This window comes from Pygocentrus nattereri, chromosome 12 (genome assembly GCF_015220715.1).
Source record: "Pygocentrus nattereri isolate fPygNat1 chromosome 12, fPygNat1.pri, whole genome shotgun sequence".
NCBI classification, from domain to species: domain Eukaryota; kingdom Metazoa; phylum Chordata; class Actinopteri; order Characiformes; family Serrasalmidae; genus Pygocentrus; species Pygocentrus nattereri.
Genome location: NC_051222.1, coordinates 7,108,577 through 7,131,905, shown reverse-complemented (window position 1 = coordinate 7,131,905; position 23,329 = coordinate 7,108,577). Strand labels below are relative to the sequence as shown.

General features: G+C 38.6%; 1 pseudogene; it reads right to left on the bottom strand.

Annotated features, from left to right (window-relative positions):
- Positions 1 to 135: 135 nt before the first annotated feature.
- Positions 136 to 23,030, bottom strand: LOC108437110 (annotated as a pseudogene).
- Between the last annotated feature and the right edge of the window lie 299 nt (positions 23,031 to 23,329).

Genomic DNA, 23,329 nt, shown 5'->3' with positions numbered 1-23,329 from the left:
TGTTTTTGCGCTGATTCTGCGCTGATTGTGTTTTTGCACTGATTCTGCGCTGATTCTGTGTTTTTGCGCTGATTCTGTGTTTTTGCGCTGATTCTGTGTTTTTGCGCTGATTCTGCTGATTGAGCTTTAGTCGCGGTTTGAGCCGCAGCGGTTGTGGTGAAATTCGTGTTGCTGTGTCTCCGCGTTTTAAACTCATTGAGCGGCTGGGCGTCGTTTTCTGAGCGGCTTGTTTTGTGCGGCGTCTCTGTTTGTAACCCGCATTTCTTGCAGTTCACATGGTTTAACACTTAAAACCTTCTGGCAAACGAAGAGTTAATCCTGCTGAGCGCTGCGTTGCCAGTAGCAACCAATCATAGCGGAGAGTCGGGCTTTGTCCCGCCCCGCGGCTGCTGAGGGGGCGTGGCTAGTACAGCTCCACACGGCAGACAAGCGGAACAGAAGAAAACAACAAAATAAAGAATGAAATAAAATAAATGATCTCAGTTTGTGGGGAAGTGAGTGAAGCTGAAGGTCCCAACATTCATGAAATCAGAGAAACAGTCAAACACAACTTCTTACTGATGAACCAAAACTTCTGAAACAGTGTTTTACAGATTATTCCATCAACACATGAAGCGGTTTAATCCCCAGTAGAAGAGAATATTTTCATGCAGCTTCATTTAATCTCTGTAATTTCAGCAGAAAGTGGACAGAAAGTCGATGTAGCTACAAATAATAAAACATGGAGAACAACAAAATCTCCAGGCAGTGACTGTGAAATATCTCAGTACGTGAGTGTCGGTCCTACAAACAACAGCTCACATCTATATTCATCTCACACGCACTGAGGAGCCAGAACCATCAAGTCCAAATCCAGCGTAAAGCGGTTCAGTGAAGGAGCAGCTGAAAGTGTGTAAGAGGGTCAGTCTGTGTGTTTCCGTGGAGACACTGTAGAAGGACAGAGAGCCGGCCGGACAGTCCAGATACACTCCTACTCTGTTAGACTGAGAGGAGGGAGCAGAGACAGCAGTGATGATCTTATTGTGACAGACAGAGAATCTGTTATTAGAGCAGCTCAGAACCCAGGACTTCTCATTCAGTCCAAACAGACAGTCACTGCCTCCTTTCCTCCCGATTCCTTTATAAGTCACTGCTATTTTAACACGTCCGCTCCACTGAGCCTCCCAGTAACAGCGTCCAGTCAGACTCTCTCTACACAGAACCTGATAATTCCAGACATCAAATCTCTCTGGATGATCAGGATACGACTGACTCTCCAACACATTCACCACCTTTCTGTTCTCCTCACTCAGAGAGAGATGAGTGTGTGCTGTGTTTGGGTCCAGAGTGACATCACAGGAATCTGAACACAGGAAGAGACATTAACACAGTGTGTGTGTGTGTGTGTAAACTTACATTTCTTTAGTCCTGGTTTCATCCTGATCTCCCCCCCATAATCCACCCTGAGAGAGAGAGAGAGAGAGAGAGAGAGAGAGAGTTAGCTAGCGTGTTAGCTCGTGCTAGCGGTTTTAGCCGTAGCGTTAGGTCGTCGTTAGCGGGATCAGTCGCGTCTCGCGCTTTAGCTCATGGCTAGCAGGTTAGATGATGACTAGCATGTTGACTCCCATCCAGCAGGTTCTGTTGGTGAAAGGACATTAAGGGACTTTGGCTCCGGCCGTCGGTTTGGGTCACAGCAGCTCGTTAGATCACAGCTACCACAACATCCTGGGCTCTGGGACGGAGTTGGCAGTAAGTCGTCATCACTCAGCTCACAGTCGGTAAGCGGCGCTGACCCAGAGCGCGGCCGGTCTGGGCTTTTAGAACCTTCTGCTTCACGCCGTCTGACCGCTGTGATGTCAGAGTGGTTGAGCTGCTCTCAGTCGGCAAACGGCCGCGTTACAGACGAACAGAAGAGTCTCTGAAAAGTCTTCCTGATGTTATTCTGATGTTCTTTAATCAGTTTAAAGACTGACTTCAGAAGAATTAGTGGGAAGGGCTGGACATGGAAGTGTTTCAATTTCCAGGTGAAAACCTGCTGAATCATCTACTAACTGCACAACTTCTCTTGAATCTATTTGGTGGGACAGAGAAAGTTTAGAATAACTTAGAAGGAAGAGCAGCTAATAGTATTGTAATGATCCCCCACTTTTATTATGTGGTGCCCCTAAAGGAATACCTGTAAAAGGTATACCTATAATTCCCTTTGGGAACCACTAGAGGGCTTTCAGCCACTGGGCCAATATTATACGCTGCCACCACCTTTAAATACCCGGTCTGGTCCGGGTGAGCCCGATAACACACCTGCACACACAGCAAGTATAAATTATCTCCATATAACAGTCTTTATTAACAATCAAATGTGTTAAAACATACAAGGGCTAACCTTTAGTCCCTCAACAGTCCAGGATGTAAATTTCACTGCAACACGTGCCACTCTTTTCCAATGTAAATATCTCACAGCAAACTAACACTGCACGCACACACGCTTGTGATAAAACACTTCGATACACCCTGTACTGTGATTGACAGGATAGCCCTGAGCAGTTAAATGACAATACACTACATACACACACACACACACACACATTCACACCTACAAAATTTAATAAAAATATTCCAGACTTCCCTCGCCGGGTGGCCGTCGAGACCCCCCCGTGGAATGCCGAAGTCCGTCGTCGTCCAGATAATATTTGCCCTCTTCCGGTCAGCGTCTCGCTCGGGTTTTTTTTTATTAGTTAAATAGTCACCCAAAATAATCGCTTAGTTCATCACACAAAGTTCACAAAAGTCTTTCAACCGCGTTCCAGCTGCCCCATTCCACCACGAGTCCTCAAACTCTGACGAAACGCCACCACAACAAAAGCCCCGCACCCGGCTCCAGCCAACGCCATCATGCTCTCCCCCCCCTTTTCAACCCCCCCCCCCTCCTTTCTACTTACACACCTGATCCTCATCAGCTCACATTGCTGTCCCACAACCCCTCCCCTTCATGCCCATCACAGTATTAGCTCTGTTCTAGCAGTGGTTCTAATTTAATATGTTCTCAGTGGTTCGTTTCTCCAAAACACTTTCAGAACAGAGACCAAACTAACGAAGGATGTGAGGAAAGCAGGAGTCGGTTCTGTGAGGATTTCCAGAAGGTCTCAGTAATTCAGAACTTAAAGCTGCACTGTATATTTTTGTTGTTAGAACTGAAAACAGCAGCGTTTCTCAGTCAGGAGAGAAAAACATGCTAAAATACGGCGTCTGTGCGCTGCTGCAAGTCCCCCTGTAAAGCTAGTCATTTAAAAGTTAGAGGCATTGGGTCAGATGACACAGGAGGTCGTCAGACCACGTCATACGTCTGTATGTATCAGTGCAGCATTTCCAGTTAGCATCACTAACCAGTAACGTCCACTGGTTTAATTTACTGGTAGCCATGTTAGACTTGTTTGGCTATACTGTCCCACCTAGACCCCATTTAGACCATCAGGCCCCATGAAAATACACATTAGATTTACTTTGTGTGGTGAATAATCTTGAATAAGCTATTCTGAAATATGAAGTCCTCCTGAAAACAGACGTTATTTTGGGATTTTGAGTGGAGATTTTACATTAAGAGGATAAAACAGTCCATGACTAGGCTTAGTTCCTGTCTAGGAAACCAACCTCATACGTCGGCTTTGTTAAACTGATCATCACTACAATAAAGCTAATTTCCACTCATCTCTATGGGACTGTTACAGTGTATATATAAAGGTGTATATAACGAATCTTCACTTTCACATACAGAGTTCAATGTTACTTTGGGCAGCTGTAGTTTATAAACTGGCGTTTAAAGCATGTCAGATATTTTACTTTGTATTTTTCAGTTTTTCAGTGAATCTTTTGATGCTGGTATTTAAATCTAAAGCCTGTGTCTTAATACTGTTGTAGAAACTTGTTAGCTGTCTGTCAGGCTGGGTGTTAGACACAGTTCTGCTTTTCTACAGTGCATTAAAGGAGAGTTCCACTGTTAAATAGTTCTGGTGTAAATAAAGTAACTCAGACTGGTTTGGTGTGAAATGATCTGTTCTGGAGAAACTTAGCGAGTCAGTTATTCACAGTGTTGGTGATGGGAACCAGACATCCACCTTTAAAAGCTCCTTCACGGAAAGTTTTTCTATGAAGTGGTTATGAATTCACTGCCTGATGTCTGATGCGCTGTTTTATGAGTTTTGAGAAGGTCTTGGCCTAAAACATCATTTTAATGGATTAAAATATCAATGGATAAAACAATTTCAGATTATCCACTATTTCACCATCATTGTGATGCTGCAGGACAAACGCAGTAAATGGAGGCGGAACAGATTCACTAGATTATTAAAAACTGCTTCTATTCCTGCAGGAGATTTTATGGTGGGAATACAGATGTTTTGAATTTTATTGTTGGCAGAAGACGTAGGTTTTTATTTTAAGCTGTGTTTGTGTGTTAGTCGCCCTTTTACTGTTTTTTCTTTTGCCTATTGCAGAATTTCAGTTAACAGGACCACCAACATGACAGTGCCTCATACTGTCTTTCAACCTAACTCAGCACCAATTAACAGTGGTTACTATTGATCAATAAACACAGAAATAAACATCTTTCTACCATTATTTGTTCACTTTCAGTCAGTTGACAGTTGATTAGGACCACCTACCTTGGTGCACTGTGGGTTATAATGACAGACTACAGTGTTGCTGCACTATTTACCTTTACTCCTGTCTTTAGTGGTAAGAGACCATCATAGCATATTTACACTGTGACTGACCCTGGTCTGATGCAGATAGACCACATGGCCAAAAGTATGTGGACGCCTGAACATCACTTCTATGAGTCATTCCAAAACCATCGATATATACACGTCTTATACGTAGTGCTGATGATGGGAAATTACTAATAAATCTGAATGAATTTATTCTTTGGTACTTTTGAAATCGTTGTTTTGAACAACATAAAGCCCATTATGTTACAGCTACATGTGTAGTATAATGAAAACTTTACAGGTTTACAAAAAACTTTTGAATGTTCAACGATTTTGCCATGTCATAATTTCTGTTCATTCCCAAAGTACTTTCACTTCTGAGCAAAGCTTTGGTTTGTGCTTTGGTGTCTAGTTTATAATATTTCAGTCAACACTGTTATTATATGACAAGTAATTCCAAAGTTCTGACTGGCAGTTGGGAAACATACTCGTGTAATACTCTTCTATAAAGGGGCTTTTAGAGGCATTTTAATCTTCAGATATTATTCTGTGGCCTTCAAAGCAGCATCTGACAGTGAAATATACTTTTTTACATGATAATGAAAAAAACTTACCATTAATAAGTGTTTTCGGCTTTAAGTGTGTTTGGTGATCATGTGTGATTTAGGCAGTTTTAGCTCTGTACATGTTTGTGTGGTTTAGATAATAATACAATAATCATTTTTATTTATATGCAAATGATTATTGACCAAACACAACATTTGGTCATGGCTACCGCGTCAGCTCATGTTAGAAGTTTAGGTCACGGCTAGCGAGTTATTTCTCATCTGGTGTGTTAGCTTACAACTAACATGTTAGCTTGTGGCTAGCAGGCCGGGCCATGGCAGAGCCATCGTACAGGACTGTGGCCTGGAAGAGCAGGTTGGGTCGTGGCTACAACAGTAGGTTACTATGAAAAGAGACACACAGACAGTTTAACTTCACGTTACTGTGCCAGTTTAAACGCCTGGTGAGCAACAAAGCTCAGAAATTACAAACTGTTAGGCTGAAGTTATTAATGTTTATCTTTACTAAGGAGTTAAAAGCACCGTCTTTCCTTGTGGAACCAGCCAGACGGAGTGAGGATGATGAACGAGGGGGGGGTCGGTCAAACTGTTAGACCTTATGCTTACAGGATGGTAGGACTGCTCCCTGCAGCCCACCCTCACTCCCCCTAGTGATACACACTTCAGTTTAACTAAGTCAGTGTCAAAGCCAGAGTTAAGACATTAAAATGATACAGCGCAGATTAAACCAGTTTTCAGTTAATACAGTTATACACCATTAAAATATAACTAAGTAGATTATACTGGACTGTAATAAATTAGTTTAACACTGATGGACTAAAATTATTATGTATAGAGGAAAGTTTGTGTTAGCAAGTCAGGATGAACAGAATTAAATCACTGGTCACAAATATTTATCATATTTTCTTTTACATTCAAAGAAAAAGTTATGAGCAAAAATTAAATGGGTGCCAAAAAACCCGTGGATCACTGAGATTTAGCAGAATGTGGCACTGGATGAGCTTCAGATGGGATCCTAGTCTACATCATTAAACAGACGACTACGCTGTGAATTTAATGAGACAATGTTCAATCAGTAAAGAACCTTCAGGGATTCTGGGATTTCTGTTAAACAACTGGCTTTAAAGGGAATTCCACTGATATTCCTACATTTCTGCATCATTCAGTCAGACTGGTTTAATGTGAAATGGTTCACTGCAGTGAAACTTAACATCTTTACAAAAGTGGAGACGGAGCCAGGAGTTCACGATGTCAACAACACAGATGTACTCAGTTCATTTACAGTGTAAAATGATCAGTGCCCCTACACACGTCTTCAGAATGTTTATATGTAGTGTTTATGATGGTAAAATAGTTATAAATCTGAAAAGGTTTCTTTGGGACTATTTGACCTTACAATATATCTCTCCACTAAAAATGTATTATTAATTTTTTTAGGCTCAAATCTTCTCACAACTTTTGCAGAACAATATTTCAGGTATCAGGCAACATTCTCACCTATTTCGTGTGTAATGAAATGTGTAACAGTAAATATTCTGGGTTTCAGGTTCCTCTCATCTCTGCTCTGAACTATTTGCTCAGCTTTCAGCAATAATACATACATGAAGACGCTGTTTATGTAGCATGAGATACTGAGATAAAGATTCCAAACTTCCTAAGCTGTTTATAGTGGTCTAACACAAAGCCATTGTCTGTTTCACATACAGGACACCAGGATTTTTGTAATATTTCAGATTTTTAACAGAAGATTATCTGGTAGTTAATGTTAAGCTAGCTGGCTACAGGTGCAGAAGTGTTAGCAGTTCAGTGTCTCAGCTTCATCAACTTGGTATGAACAGTAAACGTTAGCTGTCTTATGACATCAGTAATGTGACACTCCTACATTGTACATACAGCATTCTCTGTTTAGTGTCATAAGGACTTGGATTAAAGAACATGAATCCATCTTTCTCTGTTGTTGTTAATGTATGAAATCTAAGCAGTGGGTTTGAGCTCTGTGGTGTGCTTCACATTGTGTTTTCATTTCTCGGTCATATTTGTTTTGAGGTGTGGGAGAGCCATAGATTGATGACAGAAAGAGCTAGATAATGTTGGCTATTCAAACTAAGCTGATGTGGGGAAATGAATCTGTTAATTTAGTAAGCAAACCTACCTAGTTAGTACTGAGAATGTATAAACAAACTCTAATGAATTCGCATTGTAAACAAAAGTTACAGAAATCACTGGGATTTATGATACAGGGAGCTGCCACATACAGTCAGCTGGTAACAACAGTACATGCCACATTGTTTGGAAATAAAGCAAGTGGTAGTGACTGCTTTTAGTCATACTGGCTGAAGGAACCCTTCTAAATTCATCTCGATCAGATGGACCAGAGTTTATATATATACAGTGTATACAGAGTTAAAACCAGAAGTTTACATACACTATATAAAAAGACACACATGCATTTTTTCCTCACTGAGATGAAATCAGAATAAACTTTTTCCGTTTTAGGTCAATTTAGGATTACTAAAATAATTTCTATTTGCTAATTTCCAGACTAATACGAGAAGGAATTTTTTAAGGCAATTTTTATTACTTTCTTCAAAGTCAAAAGTTTAAATACATTTAATTAGTAGTTGGTGCCATTGCCATACAGCATTTTTCAAAGATGCAGTTAAAAATATAATGTAGTAATAAATAGTCCTACACTTTATACTTGTACTGCATTATGTCAAACCATGTTTTTACTTTATCCAATTTAGTACTGCAATATCAATTGCATTATTAAATTAATTCAAATAGAGCACAACTGCAGTAATCCTAGAGCATTGCAGTTTTTGTAACTTTTAATTACAAACACAGTAAAATTGACACAGCACAAATGTAGTGTTACTGGAATATTAAAAACAGCCATTCAGAACGCAGTAGGGTACTACTGGATACTAATGCACATTTTAGTACTGCATTAGGGAATTAGTTTTATTTGTGCAGTACTAAAAACTGTATTACTGGATAATGTACTGCAGTTTTTTAATAATAAGTACATCCATCCATTTTACTACACCTACATTTAATATAGCACAGTAACTGCTGGTTTACTCTCACTAAAATACTATAGTCCTGATGTTACAGTATAGGAAAATGGATGTAATTACACACACACACACACACACACACACACACACACACACACACACAGAAAGCTGTACCTCAGAGTCTCCAGTCTGCAGTGTAGATCCTCCAGTCTAGCAGAGAGCAGCTTCACTCCTGTATCTCCTGGGTGGTTGTAGGTCAGATCCAGTTCTTTCAGGTGTGAGGGGTTTGAACTCAGAGCTGAAGTCAGAGCAGAACAGCCTTCCTCTGTAATCATACAACCAGATAACCTGCAGAGAGGAGGGGAAAAGACAGAGAGGTGAAGTGTGAGATGTGGCATTTAAAGTCATATGTAAAAGTTTGGCCACTCCTGGTCAAATTACAGTTTCTTGATTTTCTAAGAGAACGTAAGCAAACATCCTCTAAAGCAAAAACAAATTTTCTGATGTGCAAATTCTGTGTACTACACATAATTATGCTGGTGTAAGACAGAAAAATGTTTTCATTGTGGTAGATCTGTGGTAGTAAGTATTTATAGTTGATGATAAAAGAGAGTGTTCATTTTTATTTATTTATTTATTTGAAATCTTCATAAAGCTGGCCAATTTTTAGTGTTTGGTAATTTTTTTTTATAATTTCAGAGGGTTACAGATTCTGGGACTGTAGTGAGCGATAGCAACACACATACAGACAAACATAATTCATGTTTATTAAAAAAATGTAGGCGGTATCTAGAGGAGATCATTCAATTGCATAAAGAAGCAGAAAGTCAAAGGAGACCATGGGAAAATCTAGAGTTTCCAAGAGTGAAGTTCAAAAAATTGTTAAAAGATCCAGAGAAAATCAGGATTTAAAAACTGAGAAAACTAAGAAAATGAAATGAAAAAGCAAATTTGAAAACAGTAAGTAAGTAAGTAAGCCAAAAATAAGTAGATACTACTTTCTATGTACTTTTACTTGCTAAGTTGACTATAATTCAAGTCAGGAAACATCAAAAAATGCTGGAAATATCTTTAAAAAGGATTCATGAACAGCACAGTGGGATTTAATGAACTAGTGCATTAATACAAAATTCAGTTGACCTATGCGGTCATATGCATCAGGCCATGCACACAGCGGCTTTGCCAAGAGTGCACTTGGAACAAAATGATTAAAATAGGAATTTCAGACATCCCTTTATATTAGAAGCACTGCATGTTTTGGCAAAATTCAAAGATAGATTTCCTGATTTTCTCCTGAATGCCTGACATTTTGGGAAAAACAGTCACAGCTGTATAAACATACCACAGCTTTCCCACCTGTGACTTCCTAACGTTTTCATGTTGTGTGGACGAACAATATTTTCAAGTGGCTTTAAAAGCGGTTTAGGCAATCAGATTTTTGTTGTTAGACATTCCACTGATTCTGTTAATTATATAATGTTCTGTGCATAAGTGTACAATTTACATTAAGTGGCCAAAGCTTAAAACAATTTTTAAAACAATTTTAATCTTTTTGGTTATGAACAAGTAATACATTTGGGCAGGTCGGAGAAGTGCACGCTCATTTTTGGACCCGATTAGGAATGTCACTCTTCATTGTTTTACACCCAGTTTTGGAAATTCTTGTTTTTGCAACAAATTTCCTTTAATTTTCTCCTTTATTATACAAATGGATAATTTCCATCTACTCTCCTCAGAAATATCTCCTAAAAAATAATAATCTATACATAATAATTTTAACTGAAAATTAATTATTGGCCTCTGATTTTTGCACTGCCTTATATATTAACAGGGAAATTTTACACACATTCTTACACATTCATACATCATTGCATATCAAGAAGGAATTACCAGAAATCTCACCTGAATATCTCCAGTTTACAGTGTGGACTCTTCAGTCCAGCAGAGAGCAGCTCTGTTCCTGAATCCTGAAGGTCATTGTTACTGAGGTCCAGATCTTTCAGGGAAGAGTTTACCAGTTGCAGTACTGATCCCAGTATTTCACAAGATTTTTCTCCAAGATTACATGAATCTAGTCTGCAAAGGAACACATCTAGTATCTTATGAACAATCAAAGACATTGACCGAATATTTGTTCATCTGTAACTACAAGCTAGGATAGTTCCATTAAGTGACAAGAGGAGGAACAAGTCAACAGTGTGATCCTTTTCTGAAAAATGGTCCAAGTTTACTTATAAATAAAAGTGGAACTGTAATAGACAACAGCTGTTTCACTCATGTTTTTATCTTTGTTACCATAAACATTGGACATAGAAGCTTATTTAGAGAAATATTTTAATATAATAAAAGACATAAAGACACAATATTAACACAATGATAAAAGACCGTCTTTTCCTTAAGATCACACAGTCTGGATTATCAACAGCCAAATGAGAATTCATGATGGGAGTAAGAAAAAAGTATTTATGCTTTTCTAACTTACATTTCAAAACAACATAATTAAGAAGTAACAGAGCGGTCAACCAATATCATTTTAGTAGGTGTTACCAGTGACGCAAGAAAAAAAATGTCACTCCAGGTCTTCAGAGAGTCCTGGATATGTCAGTGAATGTGAGTATGTAGTTTCTGTTACAAACTGAATGTCAGCAGCTTTTCTAGGGACAATTCACTGAAGAAGTCACTGTAAAACTACAACTTTTTAAGAAAATATATATTAGTGGATTGTCTGCATCTCTATTACAGATACAATCTGTGTCTCCATTACTGCCTGCTCAACATAATATGAACATATTTATATAAAATCATAACACTGAAATCTGATAAGAGTGGCATCAGCAACTTGCATTATTGTAGCAGTAGTACATTCCAAGACTAATAAAACAAATTAAAACATTTATGCATTAAATACTGCTATGCTCATAACACTGAATGTATTTGGCTCTCTCTTTAAACAAAATCAAAAAGTTCAGGATAAATCTCAAATACTTTGTGCTTTATTTTGTTTTAATAGTTGCATTGGTCAGCATTTAACAGACCTCTGACTGTAGCCAGGTTTGATGAATATCCCAAAACAGTCACATTGGGAGGGATATTTTTATTTAGCTTTGTCTGTTTCACCTTTTTGAGTTTTTCCCTCATGCTTCACTTTCTTTGTTAACATTGATCTTGTTATCTAGGAATTCTCTTTTAAGCATGTAATTTTGTATGATGCTTTAAGTTCAATAAACCAATTTCTTTTAATGTAAAAAGATGTGTTGATGAAGTACTGAATATCAAAAATTAAGTCTCACCTGAGTCTCTCCAGTTTACAGTGTGGACTCTTCAGCCCTGCCGAGAGCAGCTCTGCTCCTGAATCCTGAAGGTCATTGTTGCTGAGGTCCAGATCTTTCAGGGAGGAGTTTACCAGCTGTAAAGCTGATCCCAGATTTTCACAAGATGACCTCCCAATATTACATGAAGGGAGTCTGCAAAGAGTGAACACATCTTATAAATAGAAATTCCAAAAAATATATATTTATATCATAATGTTAAACAACATAGTTACAAATAATCTTGCATACTTGTAGCTTAGTAAGATGGTCCCTCTAAGTGACAGAAGGATAGAAGTCAGCAGATTGTTACATTTTCTCACAAAGTGGATCAAGTTAGCTGAAAATATTCCTTTAATAAAAGGCACTATAATCAGCTGTAGTGGTCTAACTCATACTTTCATCTTTATTCCCATGCGTATGGAGCATAGCAGCTGATATAGAGAAATCTTTTCATATAAAAAGCTTGAACAGTTCATTAATCCTACATCATGTGCTATTGTGCTTTCAGCCACTGGTGCCAAACCCTGGAGAGCCTCAGCACTGGAGAGCTGGGCTGTCTACCTGTTCTAAAGTGAAGGCATTAATGACTGTCAATGGTGGTAAAGCAGGAACCTGTAGAAAACTGTAAAACACTAACTGTGCAGTGCTGTGGCCTAAAAATGTTGCACTGGTTCTTGATCCTGAGGAAACACAGCACAAAAAACCCAACAGACAGGCATGCCAAATTATGCTGGATCACCATTAGCTGCCTGGCATTATGCACCTTTCACTCAATTTGTCCTCAGTGTCTGGTGGACGCCAAGCGCAGAACCGAAAGCCAGTGAGAAAAAAGAGGGGGAGAAAGGAGATTTACAGGGGTAAAGGATTGTGTGTACTGGACGTTGTAAATGAGGTGACCCAGAGCCAGGTTCAAACCGCTGCTGTACCCATCGGCAGCCTGTGGAGTTACCGCTGCACCACCAGAACACACAGGTAACTGTCGATGAAGCCCTTCAAGGAAGGGAAAGCGAAAGCTAAAAAGGCGGGAACGTCAAACAAAGGAATGCTGGAACCAGCGTGCTCAAGCAAAGGATGAGTTAGAAGGATGAAATAAAAAGGGAAAACAAAATACACCTCCTTCAGTGGAGTGCAAGGAAGGTAGACTCTGGGACAGTAGTCCTCTTTTCTGATTTCTTCTTCCTTCAGCCCTCTTCTTCTTTCTTATTATTTTTTTGAGGCAGTTTCTTTTCTCAGCCCTCTTTTTCTCTCTTTTTAGTCTTTAGTTTCTTCTCTTTTCTTATGCAAGGCTAAGTACTGTACTGTTCACCCCTCTACAAAGGGGTGACAAACGCTGCTGTTTGCCACAGTCTTAAGTAGGGGGAGCCCAAAGGTGAATCCAGAGAGCTTAATTAGTCCATGGCTCCTCGCCACCGTCACCCTCTGCTGCCAGCAGGCAGTGCAGGCTGGGCACCTTACAGTGATACCAATCAGTAAAATTTTAAGTGACTATTATTGTGATAGCAGTGATGTTCTAGCCTCTAATAATAAGTTCTACACTGTTCTATCAACATCCCAAACAAGAAGCTCAGGAGATCAAAAATATCTGCCTTCTTGTTGAATTGTTTAAAAATGATTGTTGTGCTGTATCTAATGCTGTGAATGAATCCAGATTTAACTAGATCAGTACTGAACACTATATTTGGACCATAACGGATTTTAGGGGTGTTACTAGCACAGTATAAGACCGAACAAACATCCTGTGTAAAATCAAACTCTTTTTTTTTCGTTGAGGGTGTAAAAATCTGAGCAACACCACTTCTTCTCCAGTTGCCAGCATATATGCTAATACCACCAGCAATACAGCTTCCATTCTAGATGATATTACACTGGCTAAATCTTTACAGTTCTTTTGTGGATTTAACATTCCTCCAGCAACATAAATTCTAGCCTAATTCTTTTTAATGATCACTACTATGCAAAACTAATGCTAGTTAGAGTCAAGGTAATTTCGCTAAATCACTTTACATTTTGTGCTTTACCTAAATAAATAATATTTTAAGGTAATATGATAATAGGGACCTTTTAACCCCACAGATCTAATTTGAATTTTTATTTCAAAAGATAAAAACTTCTCTGCACAACCCATCCATAATAGAATATTTTTAACTTTATATTTTTAAACTTTGCTCATAGGCCCTAATATGAATGCATATATCACCGTCATCCAATAAAAAATGACTTTAATTAACTCATCCCAAAGCCACATTATAGCAAAATGAAATTTCACAATTAATTTGACCACAGCCTTTCTGTAAATTTATCAAGATCAGATCTGGGCCCATCAGCTGATCAAGAGAGAAATTACCCATTACATGTTTAAAAAAATATGCTACTTCCATTTCTTTCATTATTTATTATTATAGTCCTACACTGATGGATGATGATGATAGACTTTGCTTCGTTTAAGTAGGTGTACTTAAGCATGTGTGTTTCAACAACTGGTGTCAGGAACCGAGAATCAGTCAGTCACTGAATCAATAAATCAACAAGAGACTGTGGACCGTGGTGTAATAGTATAATACTGGAAATATGTTTACAGAGCTTTTGGCCAATTTTCTGCTTTCTCACTGAGTTGTCAACCTCAAGTTTGTCAGAAAGGTCACTGAAGTGGCTTGTCCTCATCAATACTTAGTCCAATTATGTTTGCAGCCTGCTGGCTAAAGCCACATGGTTTAGTCGTTTGTGTTAAATCGCGATGTCACCTCTGTGCTATTAGGTCGTCTCTCTTCTGTTTAGAATGACAGTCACCAATTACACTGTTGTTGTTGTGTTGGTCAGTTATTAATTTCAGCATAAGACTTCTGGTAGACAGGTTTGATTAATATTCTAAAACATATTCATGGTGGGAGGGATCTTTTATTTAGCCTCGTCTGTTTCACCTTTCTCTTTTCACCTTTTGGAGATTTTCCCTCATGCTTCACTTTTGTATTCTTGGATCTATTTAAATATATTGGATAATTTAAATATAAAGTTTTCTTTTAAGCATGTTTGCTTCTTTAAATTCACCAAAAACATAATTTTGTTGTAAAAAGATGAGCTGGTAAAGCCCTGAATATTAAGAATAAAATCTCACCTGAGTATCTCCAGTTTACAGTGTGGACTCCTCAGTCCAGCAGAGAGCAGCTCTGCTCCTGAAACCTGAAGGTCATTGTTGCTGAGGTCCAGCTCTTTCAGGGAGGAGTTTACCAGCTGTAAAGCTGATCCCAGATTTTCACAAGATGATCTCCCAATATTACATGAAGGTAGTCTGCAAAGAGTTAATATATACCTTATAAAAGCAAATTAGAAAAAAGGATTTACATTGTAATGTTAGACAACACACTTAGAACTTATCTTGCATGTCTGTAGCTTCAGATGGTTCAACTGGGTGACAGTAGGATAAATAAAGGCAATAAAATCAGCAGCTTGTTATGTTTTCTCACAAAGTTCTTCAAGTTTGCTTTTAATATTCCTTCAGTAAAGTGGCAGTTTAATCAGCTGTAGATGTTTAACTCATGCTTTCATCTTTCTTACCATGTATATGCAGCATTGCAGCTTCCATACAGAAATATTTTCATGTAAAACAGCTAGAACAGTTCATTAATCCAAAATAATTAATTTTGTTATTAGTTAAATTTGATATTTCTCTCTATGAATTCCAGAGGTATTTCAGTTTCAGGATCAGGAAATAGAGCACTGAGGGTGTGCTAGCATGAATGCTTTCATTGCTGTTTTCTACAGCTTTCCATTGGATTTGTAGATTCTTGGTAAACAAATAAAAAAATCAGACCGTCAAGCCTATTTTTGCTGGATCAGCTGCCTGGCATTATGTGCAGTGTACTCAAGCTGCCCTGACCCAGGTGTTGCCCGAGTTTTACATTTACAGCATTTAGCAGACGCTCTTATCCAGAGTGATTTATAAGAAGTGCTTTGTCAATCTAGAGAAAATATCTTTGCTAGTTACCAATAGCTTAGAGAAGAGACAGTCCTGAGCTCAGATACTGCTAGAAACAAATTGTCACTGCAAACACCAAGAGAAAAAGGGGCAGAGTTGAACACAGAACTCTGTGCCATTCAATGCAATACAATTAAAAAAACAATACAATAAACTACAATGCAATAAAATATAATATACAAGTGCAAATTACCAACCAGAAATGTTTTATCATAAAATGTTTTGATATTTATAGTAAAATAAAAAATAAAGGGTGTTTTTAAATTTTAAAAGGACTCTTACTGTGACAGCAGTCAGAAAACATCTAGCCTAGACGTTCTAAGAAAAAGTTATCCACTCTGCTGTCAGCATCCCAAATGAGAAGAAAAGGATTTGCTCCAAAATGATTGATATACTGTGTCACTGTTGGGAATGATTCAGTGAAGACAGATTTAGCTCAGTCAGCACTGAGGGTGTGCTAGCATGAATGCTTTCATTGCTGTTTTCTACAGCTTTCCATTGGATTTGTAGATTCTTGGTAAACAAGTAAAAAAAAAATCAGACTTTCAAGCCTATTTTTGCTGGATCAGCTGCCTGGCATTATGTGCAGGGTACTCAAGCTGCCCTGACCCAGGTGTTGCCCAGGTGAGCACTAAATTCACACAGTAACAAACACAGTAACAGCACAATATAGAATAGAATAGAATAGAATAGAATTCAACTTTATTGTCATTGCGTATGTCACAGGTACAAAGCAACGAAATGCAGTTTGCATCCATCCAGAAGTGCTTAGCAGCAATATAAATATATATCTTACAATGTACAGTAAGTATAGTATATACAGGTTAAAAAAATATGAGGGTGTATGAACATGAAGGGGTTATACAGGTTATAAACAAGAATGTACAGGTTATAAATATGAGGGGTATAAGTACTATGAACAGGTTATAAATATGAGGGGGTATAAAGTACTATGAACAGGTTATAAATATGAAGGGGGATAAGTATGTACTTATGAACAGGTAGAGTATTTACACAGTATATACAATAATGGGCAGTGTATACAGCAGATGTAAGTGCTGGTAAGTGGTGTTGAGTGGTGTGTAAGTCTGTGTGTTAGGGTACAGTCCATTGTTATTTAGATGTCAGGAGGCAGAGTTCAGGAGTGTGACAGCTGTTGGGAAGAAGCTATTCCGGTACCTGGTGGTCTTAGTCCGGAGGCTCCTGTAGTGCCTCCCAGAGGGCAGGGGGGTGAAGAGTCTGTGTGCTGGGTGAATGGGATCTTTGATGATTTTCCCAGCCCTCTTCAGACACCGCTTCCTGTAGATGTCCTCTATGGCAGGAAGTGGCGCACCGATGATGCGCTGGGCAGCTTTCACCACCCTTTGCAGCACCTTCCGGTCTGAGGCAGAGCAGCACCCATACCATACTGTGATGCAGTTGGTCAGGATGCTCTCAATGGTGCAGCGATAGAAGTTCACCAGGATGTCTGAGGACAGGTGATTCATCCTCAGCCTCCTCAGAAAGAAGAGGCGCTGGTGAGCCTTCTTTACCAGCTTGGAGCAGCTGGTCGTCCAGGTGAGATCCTTGGAGATGTGGACACCAAGGAACTTGAAGCTGTTCACACGCTCCACTGCCGTCCCCTTGATGTGGATGGGTGGATGTGGGTCAGCATTCCTTCTGAAGTCCACAATGAGCTCCTTAGTTTTCTCAGCGTTGAGCAGAAGGTTGTTAGTGTCGCACCACTCAGCCAGACGATCCACCTCCTCCAGTCAAAAGTAGATAGAAAACCGTTAAAAAGCAGATTCTGGAGAGACGCTGAGCCTCGCGTTGTTCATGCGCCGCCATCTTGGTCATGAAGAATATGAGACGCACTCAAAGTTCATTTCAACATGCACACACTCACCAAAGCTTGCTCACCAATAATGATGTATAAAGTCAAATTCATTAAATCTTTTTTGTTAAATGTGAAAATACAAGCAAAAAAAAACATTCATTCATTCTATGGTTGCCAGCATATATGCTAATAACTCGAGCAATACAAGTATTGTAGAGTTTACAAGCTAGATAATATTACATTGGCAAAATCTTCACAATTCTATTTGGTTTTTAACGTAACAACAGTAAGATGGCAAAAATGCTGTCCATCGCCGGGCAGACAGACATACACAAGCACACACAGTCTCACGGAAAGGTGGTTGGAACAGCTGGTCCTCACTCAGAACTGGGCTCAGCTTGGTTTGCTGCTTGCCAGCTAAGATGATTTAGTCATTTGTTAATTTAGTCATTCAAGTTAATTATCTGTTAATTAATCTCATATTAATCTCATTAATTACTACTTTGTTTCCCTCCAAGTAAAGTCATGATCTTCTCTACTGATGTATTAATTATACTACACATTCATGATTAAGAAGAGCTGATACACATTACTGTAAATCACAGGAGAACCTTAACTGGACATGCTGGTCAGGCCTAAAACACAGGTCACTTACTCAAAGACATATGCAGACAGGTTCCACTGATAAGAGTGATATACTGTACACACATATTGGCAGCATCTGTCACTTTGTTCTCTCATTATCTTAAATTTTAAGGTGACAGAAGGGCTCCTTTTTAGAGCACTGCCATGAAATCCACTCTTAGGTCCCAAAACAACCTGTCACTGGATGAGAAGTGTCAGTGTGAAAGACGGTTTAGTTTAACCAAAGAAAAGTGAATTGTGTTCAGCTTACTGTGTAGAATTTAAAATAAACAAAATTAATTAAAATTAAGAGTAATTAGTCAAGTCTTAATCGTGAGTTCACAGTATAATTAGTAGAAAATGATAATTTCACTAGAAGAACACAAAGCAGTTATTAATTAATAACAATAAATCAGTAGAATAATTTACAGATAAGTAACAGGAGAAATTAATAAGTACTAGTTTGTATGTTATTTATATGAGTAAAATCTCTTCATTAGTGATGTAAAAACCAGCAATTAGTTCACAGTTAATGAGAAACTAAGCTGAATAAATGGACTAAATGATGACCAACACAAACTGCAGCAGCAGATGAGCTACTGTTTCAGACTTCACGTCTACAAGGTCGACCAACAAAGTAGGAGGGTCTAACAGAGCAGACGGTGAGCTGATAGAGTTTAAAAGCTCCAGCAGCCCTGCCATTTCTAGGGTTTCTAAAATGCAGCATATTTAATGCTGATGTTATCACTCCTTAATGCTTTTTACTGCTAGTTTGATTTCTGCACTGTAAACATGGTTCTGTACAAACAGTTTACATCTGCAACTGAACAATTGAACAAACTCATTCCTGTTATTATTAAGATCACATTAATTATGATAATAGTACAATAACAATATGATTATTAGATGCACAAACTGGTTAAGAAGACAAACCGTTTCTCCCAAAAAATGCCAAATGAAGGAGTTACAAACTATTTTCTGAGCCACTGTGAAAAAAATTTGCTCTTGAAAAAAATAATGGCAGAGAAAATATTCTGAACTGTGGAGCTGATGTGCTATAGCTTAAGTTTTTAAAAATTACTGGGGATACTAGCCTACCTAAAGCAAAAAAATCTCTCTGGGTTTAGGAGAAGTCAGTCCACCATGTGCCAATGCTAGCAAGCTTCTTTGTTCACTGACATTTGCTACCTAATTAGCTTTGTTAATGTCTGCTTGTGTCATCACTTTATTCCTGAAATCCTTTACAACTGAAGCACCAACTGTGAGGCGTTACAGCCTACGTAGCATGCATACATGTGTATTGGAGATGAAGCTTTAAGTATCACTGAATGGAGGGGCTACATTTCAACTAGACTTTTGAGTGCACAGTTAACTTTTTTTATAGGAATGAATTTACAGAAAGCTCACCTGAGAATCTCCAGTACACAGTTTGAACTCTTCAATCCTGCAGTGACCAACTTCCCTTCTGAGTCCTGCAGTCCAGTGTTACTAAGGTCCAGTTCTTTCAGGGGCGAGTTTGTCGATTTCAGAGCAGAGCAGAGAGTTTCACAGGAGTTCATGGTGAGTTTACAGCCAGCTAGTCTACAAGACGAAATGCTACAGTTAAAACAAAAACTGTGGAATTCAAGCTCACATGAATCGATAATAATGATATGTATGTGTGAAATAGCATTCCACCCTTTCCATTCCTTTCTCTGTTTCAGTTCCATTCTAGCGCCATCCTTTGGTCATCTCTTTAACCTGTGTCTACTCTGTAGTGCCTCTCTGAAATAACCGATTCATCTTCCTACCTGTCAGTTCTCTGCATAGGACTGTTTAAAGTGATACATCAAATGGTACGTTCATTCTTGGTAGTTTTGTTTTATAATTGTCTTATAATTTTACCCTAATCTTTGTTTTACTCTTTTAAAAATCCTGTTTTCATTTCTGTATATACATAATTTTTTTTCTGCTGCTAAATTACAAAAGTGCATATTATTAACAATGTTATTGTCACTTCTACACATTTTTAGGGTTTCTAAAATGCAACATATTTAATTCTGATGTTATCACTTCTATAATACTTTTTACTCTTTTATTTCTGCAATGCAAACATGGTTCTTTATAAACAGTTTAATTCTTCATATGTACAAGAATATAATGAAATATAAATGTTATTCCTGTTAACATTAAGAGTACAATAATCATCATAACAGTATAATAATAGCAATATGATTATTAGGTGCACAAAAATGGTTAAGAAGACAACCCCACTTCCATTCTGGAAATACACCAACTTCCATCATTTTATATTCACTTCCGGTGGTGTATGTTCAGTTTCTACACATACAATTTGTCCATAGACCAAATACAAATAGCAGAGTCTCTAAAAATAGGGCTTAAATAGAATCAAAACTGCATCATTTTTCCCCTCAATTATTTATCTGAGCAGGCTTGTGCCCGGACATTCTGCAGGACTGGGGCTGAAGGGTGAAAAAGGTTAAAGTCAAAAATGATTTAAACTTAACTAAATTTACAACATATTAAATGTTAATATGCCAAAAAAATAAACACTACTATCATATGTTTTTGTACCCACTATGTGATATTTTTTGTTAAAACTGTCACAAGCACAGGCACAAAAAGAAGATATAGCTCAAATGTTTAGGTTTCAAATGCAAAATCAAAATTATAATGATGAAGATGTGATGAAAACAGTAGATAATTCCCCCACATCCTCAAAAGACACGTCCTTCACCAACTTTTGACTGATCCTTTTCAAATACTCTGTCAATGCACTCCTAAAAAGTTAGATTCATCTGCTTGCACAATCAAAGTTTCTCTTACATTTACACATTGCTATTATGCCACTTTACTGTCATTTGTTTGGTTGTTGTTCATAATAACTGCATTATGGAATGTGACACTGTCTTAAAGAGATTTTCAATGTTTTGTCAGTGGGACTTGCAGCACTGCAGTGATGTGTGCATCTGTGACAGGTCAGAGTTACTGAGGCGTAATCTCCAAAGATAATGATGTTTCACCTAAATGGAATATTTCTAATATATAGACTGAGGCAGTTTGTTATTTGCACGATTTGTTAGCCATCCTATACAATTATTAAATAGAAAAGATATTTAGCAACTTGACCCTCATCAATTCAAATACTAAAATACAATAATTCAGATATAACACTCACATAGCCTTTCTGCAGTTGCTCACAGCTGGGATCAACCTCCGATAACCCTTCTCAGTTGTGCTGTAATTCTTCAGGTTGAGCTCATCCAGCACCTCGTCTGAAGTCACAAGCATGTAAGCTAGAGCCAAACACTCTCCAGAAGAGAATTTCTTTTTTGAGGAATCCTCTGATTTTAGATAGTTCTGAATTTTCCTGGATAAAGACTGGTCATTCATTTCAGTGAGACAGAGGAAAAGGTTAATAGATCGGTCAGAAGGAAGGTCCTCTGTTTGTATTATGCGCTTAATGTGTTGAACTGTTTTCTTGATGCTCTCTGAGCTGCTCACTGTTTGAGTCAGGTCTTTTAAGAGCTGCTGATTGGACTCCAGTGAAATGCCCAGCAGAAAACGGAGAAATAGATCGAGGTTTCCATTCTCAGTCTTTAGGGCTTTACGCACAGCTCCTCTTAGCATCTCTTCCAAAGAAACTCTGTCAGACCACTTTGTGTTCCGTGGCTTTAAAAACTGCAGTTCCTCTATCTTCTGGCTAACATAGCAGTGAAACACAGAGAGCAGCCAGGAACTCCTGAAAGCTCAGATGAACAAAGCAGTAGACCTTCTTCTGATAAAGCAAAAACTCTTCTCTAAAGATCTCAGTGCAAATGCCAGAGTACACTGAGGCCTCAGTGACATCAATGCCGCACTCTCTCAGATCTTCTTCATAGAACATCACATTGCCCTTCATCAACTGTTTGAATGCCAGTCCTGCCAGTTTCAGAAGCAACTTTCTGTTGGATTCCAAGAGACCAATTGGATTTATTTCACAATTTTCCTCATACTTGTCATTCCTCATGATGGTCTGAGTGCTCAGGAAGTGTGTGTACATTGCAGTCAGAGTTTTAGGAATTTCTGTATTACCTTGTTTCATTATGTGCTGAAGCACAGTGGCTGAGATCCAACAGAAGACTGGGATGTGGCACATGATGTGGAGGCTCCTTGTTTGCTTAATGTGTGAGATAATCAAGTTGGCTTGGTCTTGGTCACTGATTCTCTTTCTGAAGTACTCCTCCTTCTGTGGGTCATTAAATCCCTGAATTTCTGTCACACGGTTGATGTACTGATGAGGGATCTGACTGGCTGCTGCTGGTCGAGAGGTTATCCAGATGTGAGCAGAAGGAAGCAGCTCTCCTTTGATGAGGTTTGTCATTATCACATCCAATGTTGATAGCTTGGTTATGTCTGACAGGTTCTTACACTGTAAGAAGCTCAGTGGAATTCTGTTTTCATCCAGGCCATCAAATATGAGCACTATTTTACACTCATCATATAACTTTGTGTCCAGGTCTCTGAGCTCAGGATGGAAGTCACACAGAAGTCTATGAAGACTGTACTGGTGATCTTTAATCAGGTTCAGCTCTCGGAATGGAAGCACGAACATCAAATCTACATCCTGATTGGCTTTTCCTTCAGCCCAGTCCAGAATGAACTTCTGCACAGAGACTGTTTTTCCAATTCCAGCAATACCTTTAGTCAGTACAGTTCTGAGTTTTTGCACTTGTGGACCTTTATGTTCTTCTCTTTCTTCATACCTCACATCTTCAGCCATCATAGTTCTTGTGCTGTCTTCTTCCATTTCTCCTACAGTGCACTGTACAGGTTTAAAGATATCTAAGCAGTTAATTGGTGTATCTTGCCAGTGTTGGTCCCAGAGTTTTTTTTCAATCTGTAGAACTTCATGTTCTTCATTCACTCCTTCACGCTCTCCCTCTATGATGTAGAGCTGAGTGTAAATCCTGTTCAGGAGAGTTTTATTCTCTCGTGTTTTGAATCCCTCAAATAAGCTCTCGTATCTGTTCTTCATGCTGGTTTTGTGTTTCTCTAAGACTCTGTGCAGAACATCACCCACTGCTCCCTTCTTCATGGATTCCTCTGTGTGTTGATGTAGACCAGGACGTGTCTTAGGCCTCTTTCTGCAGTGGGGACAGGCAAAGACTCCTGATTCCACAGACTGGTCCCAATAGCTGTTGTGTCCACAGGTGATCTGTCTGAATCTGCTCACACAATCCACATCTGGACTGATCTTGAAGTGATCCCCCCCGACAGCTAGAGGAGAGAGGGAGATGATGGAAGAGTAAATATGTGCTTTTTACTGCACCACAATTTGCATGTTCAGGTCACAAA